The sequence below is a fragment of the Pezoporus flaviventris genome, unplaced genomic scaffold (assembly GCF_033815535.1).
Source record: "Pezoporus flaviventris isolate CSIRO_AGI_PZ_B2104156 unplaced genomic scaffold, CSIRO_AGI_Pfla_v1 ptg000021l, whole genome shotgun sequence".
Lineage (NCBI taxonomy): Eukaryota > Metazoa > Chordata > Aves > Psittaciformes > Psittacidae > Pezoporus > Pezoporus flaviventris.
Genome location: NW_026892569.1, coordinates 10,712,506 through 10,722,798, shown reverse-complemented (window position 1 = coordinate 10,722,798; position 10,293 = coordinate 10,712,506). Strand labels below are relative to the sequence as shown.

Genomic DNA, 10,293 nt, shown 5'->3' with positions numbered 1-10,293 from the left:
TTAATGAAATAGTAATCTGGAGAAATTCACTGAGTGCAATGAATATTGGTTGTGAAAGCAAAAACTTGTACAGTGCTTCAAAGGCAATTTTATCACCTCCCTGAGGAAGGCTCAGGAGGAACCCACTGAAAATACATCTTAAACAACAGGCTTGCTAGCAACAGAATAGCAACAGTGATGCGGTTCAGAGGACAGGATAGGGGAGTACAATTCCAGTCTCTCTCTAGCCTGGGAGACCTGAGATCATTTGAAGTCTGGGGAATGGGATCTGAAACCTTCCCAGATCTTCAACGTCAAGCTGTCTCAGGAGACCAGGAGGCCTCCAATGCAGGTAAACATGAGAGAAATAGACGCAGAATCACAAAAGACTGAGTTTCTTCATTTACCCATGGAATAGACTGCTCTTTAAAGGAGGTATTGTCATGTCCATTTGGGCATCTCTGGGGCTTTGTGCAATACAAGTACCATTGGTAACGTTTGTCCTTTTTCACCACGTCAGAGGTGCACTCATTGACCCCCCAATAACTCATGTCTTCTGTTTGTCTGCTTTCAGTGTCAGCAGGGAAGCTGGGACCTGGCTGCACCACAGTCTCCTTCCTAAGCAGTAAGTAATGCCCCTAAGATAGAGGTTTTCCTGATGACATTCAGAAGCTGAGATGCTGTTGCATGTATGGGAACAGGTCCCCTCCTTCTGTTCCCAAATCCCAGTGTCCCCGCACTGAGCTGGGTCCCTGTGGGAACACAGTGCTTTCCCCCAGTGCCACCAGCGGTACTGTAGGACCCGAGCAGCCCTTGCTCTGCTAGTACTGCTGTTCCCTATGGCAAACCAAACTGTGGCTAAAGGAGTATTTAGATACCCAGGGCTGCCAATTGAGAACTTCCCTAAAACCAGCAGTAAAATTTGCCTCTAATTCCTTTTTAGGGAAAGCAGGCTGTAGCATTAAGTCCCATTTTCTAGGCATTAAAAGTTTACAACCCGCACCATTAAAAGCAGCATTCCATGTCCAACTTGATGTTTGGTCTTCAGGAACAGCTAGGAAGAAAAGAGAAGGTTCCCTGTTTGTTCTACAAAACAGGAAAGTGGCTGCTTTCTATATTGTAAATATGCATTAGAAAGCTCTTATAGGCTCGTGCTGGGGATTTGATGTTTTTAACTGACTACATTCCTTACATTTTTGTCTAACTGCCAAGAAAGCGAAATAAAATGGCTTTTTTAGTGTTTCCTCTAAGAATAGCCCTGCTTCTTTGTAAATATAGCAAAGGAATTGTTGATAATAATTCTTTGGGAGAATAACTGGTGTTATTGATGTTGAAAGTAGAAAGATTGCTGTTTCTGTCTCAGAAATAGAGCTAACCAAGTGAGCCTGAGCATTCCTTAGCCAGCTCCTGAGATGGGGCTGGGTTTGTTCCTGTTCCAGGAGGTGTCGAACCCAAGAAGCCTGGCACCGGAGCCCAAGACTAGGAAAAATAAATAAGATTTGCATTCTCTTTCAGAGCACAACCCTGAACTTCTTCCCTCTTTGCTCCCATTTCCCACTTTGCAGATGGTTCTGCCCTCTGCCAGCTTACCCTGAGACGCTGGGGTTAATCTACTCGGGCTGCACAACCAAACATGCACAATTAACACTTGGTGAATCAAATACGTACAATTAACTGGGTGAAGTCCTGTCCTCCTGCAGTACCAGAGGCAAAGACTGTCGTTCTTCTCTAGAAGCTGAAGAGTTGAGCTGAATTTTAGACTACAGGCCCCTGGCTGCTGCTGGTTTGACACCCATCGTGCTCCAAGCCCTCAGTTAGATGTGTTCTGTTAATGCCATATGATAAAATAGTGGTGAAACCAGGATTGCAGCATGAGAACTTGAAGCAAGCTGTGCCATGCTCTGGCTGCTGAACATCTCAAGGCCTCTTACAAAGGTTCCCTGTCGTTAACCAGACCTTCAGCTGAGCATGCAGAGATTTGGTGCTTGTTTCAGTAGGCCTTGCTAGGGCTGGTAGCCCTCCTTAGCGTTAGTTCAAAGCAGAGACTCAGTGGGGCCAGGCTGTAGGTTTGCTGCCCAGATGCTGTTTGTGCTGACTCTGCCTCCTCCTGGCTTCCCCAGTGGCTAGGAAAGGTGGTCAAGGGCTGTTCCCAACTCACCTTTGCCAGCACCACACAGCAGTTTATAGACCTCTGGTGTATTCTCTCGCTTTACTTCCTAGACTGAAAAGCCCCAGTCTCTTTAGTTATTCCCCATAGAGATATAGCAGGTAAAAATGGGATCATTTGGGGTAAAAAGGTAACCAGTCGTTCCTGCCATCACTTCTTCTGCTATTGTCAGTTTGGTTACATGGTCTCCTTAGCGAGATTTACACCATCCCAGGTGGCATTTGGGGCCAAATGCCAAATAACTTGGCATCTTTTGAGCCAAAGGGATTGTTCTGTGTTTCACCCTCAGGCCTATGCTTGTGCTACAGCTTTGATGATATGCTCTACCCAGAGCTATGATATTTAGAATGACACCAGAATTCATAGAACCTGTAAGGGAGAGGCACTTCATCATCTCTAGAGTGACTTGTGAATGAGAGGTGAAGAAGGGTGGAAGGCAGAGATTTAAAAGCAGAGAATCTTCAAGGTTTAAGAAATTAAAACAGCCCTCAGTGGCCCCTGTATCTATCAATTTAAAGCAAAATCCCAACAACACCCCAAACTAGTTTGGTTTTATCAGGATGAAGAGATGCCACATAGTCTGACTACCATATTAATGAGGTTGTCTGTGGTTTAGGAAATCCAGATCCTTCAGCTCTCATTTCCAGCATGCATCTGGGCTGGTGGCTGCTCTGCTTGTGTTCCTACACCTCATGTTGTGGCTGTCAGTTCCAAATTTGGGCTGAATCACAAGCAGGTAGGACCTTGTTCAGGCCCAAATAGCAGCCAACTTACCAGGCTCACAGCACTTCAGTCCTGAATGAGGGCAAAAGTATGAGCATTGCATGTCCTATGAGATCTCTTGTTCGAAGCCAGATGCACACGCTAAACTTGATTTGTCTATTCCTTTTACTGCTCTTTGGAGAAGTCTGAGCACTGCGATAAAAGGACCCTGTGGACTACAATGAGACAGATGTACTCAAATTGGGGATAGGGAGATAATCCAGTGAGAAAAGTAGTCTGGGATCCAAACCACTGTGATTTCTAGTAACTGGAGAATTGAGCTGTAACAGACTGCAGAGCATCTGTGTGTTGGTCTGCCCATGAGAGACACAGCTTCCTTTAAGCTGCCCGGACCACAGGCTCCAAAAGGTCCTGTACTAACCTTAGGATAACATAACTGTTGACTCCCTGAGACCCTCCATGTTGCCTAAGCAAGGGGGATGTGCGTGAGGGCTGAGTTCCCAGAGTGGGTGCTGGGAGCGCAGTGTGAGAGCGTGCGATGCTGTGCAGAAACACGGCTTAAGGTCAGACTCGCCTCTAAAGCTTCCTCAGAATCCCAAATCCTCTTTTTATAAGAGTTTCACTCAAACACAAACAATTAAAGAATTTCATCTTCTCCTCCTATGGTGGGAAAGCCTGGATGCTCCTCTGGTCTCTAAACTTTATTAAATAGCTCAGAGCCTTCCCTCGGTGAGGGTCCTGCTTGGCTTCAGACAACCCGGATCTTTGTGTTCAATGCAAATAAATTGGTCACTGATGCCAGTTGGCAGCAGGGAAGAGAAATCACACAGCCTGTTGCAGAGAAGGGAGCTGCGAGCCTCACGGCTGCTGATAGGGTTGGAGTCGTTTGCCAAGGACCCCCGTCAACGGCAGCAGCTTTTCAGAGACCTCAGTGTGTGCTATTGCACATCTCCACTCTCCACCTCTCTTTATGCTTCCCCTCCTAGGGACAACACCTATGCCAGCCTCTGAGCTCAAGCACTCGATGTTCTGATGCCTGCCTGGGGCACAGGGAGATGATTTTTGTCATTTTAATGTTGGAATTTGCCCCATTAATAGCAGTGGTCTGATGGAACGAGCAGAAACTCTCCCCCTGAACTGATTGCTCTGGAGGCCAGCGGCTCTCTCATCACCAGGACTTTGTCAGAGCGTGCAGTATGCTAACATCCTGCCAGCTCACCTTTCTCTAAGCGTTAGTCCCACCAGTGCAAATAAGGAGTCTGCTACATGTCTGCTGGTTTCTCCCTGGTGCACTGAGGCAAAGCAGCCCTTCCTTGTCAGTCAGTGACCAAAAATGTTGATTCTGGAACAACTGATTGTGCTGGCTGTAAAGGATGCCAAAACCTCTTGAAAGCTGGGAGGCAAAGGTGTTTTCTTTTTAAATGAATTTAGCTGTAGAAGGAATTTCCCTGAGAGCTTGTTTGATATCTGGAATAGAAATGGCTTTCCTTCTCCATCTCCACCCACTCAGCCCTCAGAGCCACATCCAGGGAGCCTTTGGACACAATTCTCCTCTCAACATTCCCTGCTTTGGAGTACCTCTGTGTTTATTTCTAGACAGCTGATGGATGTTCCAGGTGAGTCCAACTGGAATGTGCTTGCTGGGTTGGTGTCATGGATTTAGTGCAGCCTAGGGAGGGCTTCTCAGTTGCAGAGCACATTTTCTGTTGGATCAGACATTTGTGGCAGGGCTGAGCTGAAAGAAATTCGGTCCAGTTTGGTTAAACTGCCTGTTCAAATCACAGCCAGCTCCTGAGCTGCTTGTTGAAGCTCAGGTCTGGTACATCCCACTTGATGTAAGCGCTCCCTGGTTCCCTGGGAGCCACCCCTGCTCAGTTTAGCAGCTTCCCCCTTTCCCTCCCCATCAGCAGGCCAAGGGGGATTTCTGGCCAGCTCCAGGCCCCAGGGTCACCCAGATACCTCCTGCCTCCCTTGCCAAACACAGCTGTGCAAAAGGAAGGTACATCCCAAGCACTGTGCACGCCCAAAGCAGCACGGAGCTGTCATATTGCTAAATGCTGCCATGTGTGATAGAGGCAGGACCTTGCAAGGCAAAAGGCATTTTGCTGACACATAGGAGAGCAACCCCATGGTAAGAGTGGCTTTTAAGAAACAAGTATGAAGGAGAGGAGTGGTAAACCCAGCTCTACCTGTACCCAAAGACACAGGTAGCACCTGGTGGCACTGATAAAGCTGGTGCTGTGAGCCTTAGCTCCCATAGGAAACAGGACCTCTACCAGCATCCGTAAGTAAGTATCCCCCTGTGTCTTTACACACTTAAATACCTTTGCAAACCTGGCTCCTTGCCTGTTTCCCACACTGGGCTGCTGCTGCTTTACTTGTGCACAGCAGCAGGAGCAAGGAGCTCAGCTGTAATTTGGGGTTGTGTTGTGCTAAGCGCTGTACAGGCGCAGAACAAAAGACCTCTGACCGCTTCCCAGCATCCAGCTCTTGTTGTTTCAAAAACAACCCTCCCCGTTTCTCTGTTTTTTTTACTTTTATTCATTGTTTTCTTGCTTCCTTTATATTCCTGGTGCCTCCAAGCTAGAATACCTTTGCTGGGCTCCTGAGGGAGCCAGGCCAAGCCACATGGAAAGGGCTTTTTACCTGTGTCCCGCTTATCTATAAGAGGTAAGAGCGGTTGGAGTGAAGCTGCAAGGGTTGAAATGAAGGGTGTTGGAGGTAATGCTGCACCACAAACTTAGTGCTCCAAGGTTCCCACTGGGATTAGGGAACAAGCACTGCTGGGGGAAGGATGCACAAGTTTGGACCAAGGAGAAGTGAGCAGATGCAAACATGTGACATGGAACTGAAAAGCTGAGCTCCAAGAGAGGCAAATGTACTCCAGCTGCGGCTGGAGAGGGTGAGTTCTGCTCCTCCTCTGCCCAGGCTCTTCATTTGACAGCAATGACCAACATGGGATTTCCTTCAGGGTTGCGTCAAGGAGCTTCATTGATTAAGTGTTGACCCTTAACTAGGTAAAAGCCACTGTATTACAACCACCCACCCTTGGGTTCCAGCTCTGAGCGATGCTCTGCATCCATCCACCACTTACACAAATCTCAGCCACCATGTTTTAAAGGGAAAGTTCTTGAGCTGGTGTTTCTGGTGAAATCCCAATGGGAGAAGTGTGATTTCTGGGTGCTTTGATGCATTCCAGGTTCATTTGGGGGCTCTACAATTCATGGCAGCTGGTTCTTTGATTATTTTACATTAAGGACCAACTTCCAGTAACATCAGTGGGAGCAGGATTTTAGCTCTAAAGCTATTATTAACTAATGCAGCACAACAATGCCTGGCTTTGGTTCTGTTTTGTTTTCTCCCAGGGTCGGAACGTGTGTGTATCCCATTAACTCTGTCCTCGCTGCTCTCAAGATGTTCCGCACAAATGATTTTATTTTTTTGGTAAGAAAATCTCTTTTACAAGGCAGTTTTATGAGAGCTGACAAAATGCCTCGTAAATAACCCAGCAGGAAATATGGGGTAAATAAAATTTTTACAGCTTTATCATAAACCTGAGAAGTCTTTGGTTCCTTTTCGAATGGAATGAGCAAGGTATTTCATTAAAGGAAAAGACAGGCTCTCTAAAGCCCAACAATTATAGGCACAATGCCTTTTTAACCTGCAATTCAGTCAAACAGGTTTGGTGGCAGTGCACAATGTTAAAGGCCCTGTTTTGACGCTTTGGGTCATGCTCCCCACAGATCAATTGGTGCTGTAGGTTCCCTGCACAGCAGAGCTGGAGAACTGGTGTGTGCTTGACCTGCTCCCAAAGCACCCAGGACCTCTAAGAGAACATGTATCTGGGGAACATGCTTAGGGCAGGCTGAGGCTTCCTGCTGCCTTTGTGCATCTCCTACAGGGGGGCTGTGGCTGGGCCCCTGAGGGCAAAGGGAGTACAAACAAATATGGTCCTCAGGTCTTCAGCACAAGCCTGAAATGTGATGATTTGGTCAAAGACCAAGAGTCTGAAATAGAAATGCTTGGAACAAGCCTCAGTCCTTGAACTTTGCGTGAAGAGGGAATTCAGCTCTCAGCAGGAGGATCTTTGGCGTGTGATATTTTGGTGCTGTGGGAAGGAGGGAAGGGGGTGTCACTTCTAAGTCCTTTGCACTTGTAAAAATTCATATTGACATCCATGACTATTTTCTGCTCACAGTGAAACAGAAATTTGGCAAAACACAACCTGTTCCTGGGCGCCTAAGAGCTACAGAATCCAGCTCCCAAAGGAAGCCATAAAGTGCCATTGTATGCCTACTGAGCCTGATGAAACACCAGAGGAAATGATCCCAAGTGAAGGTCTTTGCCATTTCTCACACCTCTGGTTCTCTGATCCACCCTCTTTGTGTCTCTGGGTTGGCTACAAATGGGGAGAGAACAGTCCTGGAAAGGCTGTGCTTCAGAGAACAACTGGAGATGTTCAGATATGAGCCTTATCTGCCTTGCATTGAGAGCATCATTAGAGGAAGACCAGAGTGGACTCCACCACCCAGCCTCACCTTGCTGGCACTACAGGTTGTACCGTGCAGCCTTGGCCCGCACCCCTCCTCCAGGGCCTTATTGCATAAAGCCCACCACCCAGGGTGGTATGGGCCCTACCTTGCCTCAGGGGCACTGCTGCATTCCCTGCCTTCCCACCCAGCCCTTCCCCACCCACCCAACATCACCTGAGTCCTCGGGACATCTACAGCAGCTTCCTACAGGAATGTCATGTCGGGAAGGCATTTAAAGCCTTTGTAGCTCTAATGCCATGTAAACAAGGAGGTAAGCCCACCCCACCCCACCACTCCAAAGCCCTTTTGATGTTGATTTCTTTTATGGCCACCAGTCACACTTTGGGAATGGGGCTCCTACGGGAGAGCTGGTCCCTGCACCAACCCGTCTGCAGTCCTGCTGCCTGCTCCTGCCTAGCACCCAGCTCTTGGAGCCCTCGCTGGCTTCTGAGCCAAGACAGGGTGTCCCTGGGAGCTTTGCCTGTATAAGGGCTGCAGCGTCTGGCACGTTGTCTGGAAAGCGCTGTGTAAATAGGAGGGACAATTATCACAGCCCTTTCCCGAAAGGAAATTCCATATTGGCACCGAGCGGCAGGATAGGATGGCAGAGCAGGCTGGGCTGTGCGCAGGGCTCTGCCCTCCTCCGGCAGCCTCTGACAGCATGGGGAGGGAAACCGGCTCTTTGATGGGACATGCTGCTCTAGTGGAAGCCCATATGGTACTGAGCGATCTGTGCTGAATGCCCCTGTTATCCACACGCCCCTGTCACCGCCCCGCTGCCTCTACCCTCCCCTCGGGCCCCCTCCCTGATGCAGAGGTTAAATAAAATATCATTTCCTTCTGATTTAGCCTTTGTCTTTGGCAATCAAAATGCCCTTCAGGCCCCTGTGGATTCAACCTTCCAGGTCAGGGGAGGATATGGGAAACCCCTTCCCAGGCGTTTCACTGTAGATAATGTCACGGCTGATTCATGAGATCATTCAAAGCACTGCCTGCCACTGCGGCTGCTGCTTTCTCTGCTGATGCTGCTTGGTTTGGGCTCTACCGCCCTTTTCCCTCTAACACCCAACAGAGATCATGCTGTGAAAGAATGGATGGTGTAAGAGGAAGTTCTGTAAAGGACAGTGTATTACCTGGCTTTTATTGTGGAGTGCTTGCTTTTTAACCTCTCTTTCCTTGTGCAGTTTTACTTATTTGGGTTGATAGTGCAAAGGGGCAGCAGGGAGACAGAGAGCACCGGCTTCACCCTGTAATGTGCAACATAGGTAAAAGGGAGGAAGGCTGACTGGTTTTTGGCATTTATGTGTTCTCTGAGGTAAGCAGGATGAGTATAGAAGGAAAGTCCCCAGTGCTGGTGTCCCATGCGTTTTGTTGTTTGAGTTTGTCCATTTCTGATGTGGTTCATTGTGCAAACGTGTGGCTGGGTGCATGGTGCTGTCATGGATGTGCAGCAGGTACACGTTATGCTCGCTAGGGGAAGGCCTCTGTGAGTGCAGGGCTTTCATCCGCCTTCCTGCCTGATCCAGACTATCCTGGTTCAGCACCATGCAGGGATACACGCTGGTAGAAAATCGTGCTAGTGAAAACTGTCCGTGAGCAGGCAGCTCCCATCCCCAAACCAGTGTCTATGGGCACAGTAGCTACCGGTATAACCATCGGGCTCCCAGCATCACCTCACTGCTCTCTGTAAGTGACCAGGTAGGGATGCAGGAAAAGGCAAGCACTGAGTAAAGGACAAGGTATGGGTTGTCTGTGTGCATCCACCTTTCCATGGGGTTATCCATGGGTCAAAGAACCCTGTATCTTTAGTAGATGAAGCTGCAGGGAATTAGCTCACAGGAGTTTCGGCTGTGAGGCTGTTCCCTGGTTATCCTTGCAGAAATAGAGCCTATTTGTCTATTTCCTTCTTTCTTTTTAAGCAGCAGGCTCCTAAATAACTATTTAAAGCATTTCAAAAAGCCGAACTGGCAAGACATGGAAATCAGAGGGAGACAGCAGGGAGGGGAAAGCGCCTGAAAGCCGGGAATAGAGGACAAATGGCCCCCGCCCCAGCGATGGTCCCAGCCCCCCATTCTCACCCTGCTAACATCCCTCCCTTTGGTAAACAGAGACAGGCAGGTTGGCACCTTGTCTCCCCAGACAAAGGAGCTGGCCCTTTGTCTCCCTGCGTGACTCCCTGGCAGATGGGGCTGGAGGGTGCCTGAGGGGTCTTGTTCAAGGAAAGCCTCCAGTATGCAAAACGCGCCCAGAGGCAGGCAGGAGAGCGATGGGCTTCCTCCTGTGAAAGGGCTGGGCAAACAGTTTCTATCTCCTGACAATTCCTTTTTGCCTCTGAGAAAACACAAATAGTCTGTAGTTTTCCTAACTAAGCCTCTTGTTTTTATAGGAACTGAGAGGGAAACCTGGGATTTGGAGCCAAGTTCTATTTCTGGGGAGGGAGAAAGCGGGAATCCTGGCAGCAGGAATGTGTGCGGGTCTGAAATACTTAAAATTCTTTCCCAAAATTTCCTAGGAGGTGAGAATCAGGCCCACAGAATCAGCAAGGTGCAAGCGTTGCAAAGTCCTGCTGCTTGCCAACCCCTGCTTCCAGCCGCGGGGATTTGCTGCAGGCTATTCTTGTTGCTTTCAAGGGGGTGAGTGAGGCGGAGGGGAAATAACCTAGCACAAGAGTTGATGAGAAGCCCATAGCTGGTCAGTCAGTTCATCACCCACTGGTGTGTTTTAACCAGGTCTCCTTTCAAGGCCATTGCACCACACATATGGCCCAACCTTAGCGTTATGTGCTTCCTCCAGCCTCCTCCACCACAAGAAGCTGAGCTGAGGCAAACTAATCACTGAAAATACATTGATTTCTTCAGGGAAAGTGTCAGGCACCGCATGGGGAGACCCGTG

The 10,293-nt window shown here is 48.7% G+C and overlaps 1 long non-coding RNA gene across 1 annotated transcript; it reads left to right on the top strand.

The window, feature by feature from the left end:
- The first annotated feature begins 3,102 nt into the window (after positions 1-3,102).
- LOC133270619 (uncharacterized) lies at positions 3,103-8,356 on the top strand. The gene is made up of 3 exons (XR_009743853.1): positions 3,103-5,539; positions 6,235-6,313; positions 7,068-8,356. It is a non-coding gene; the product is annotated as an uncharacterized LOC133270619 (long non-coding RNA).
- The last annotated feature ends 1,937 nt before the right edge of the window (positions 8,357-10,293 follow it).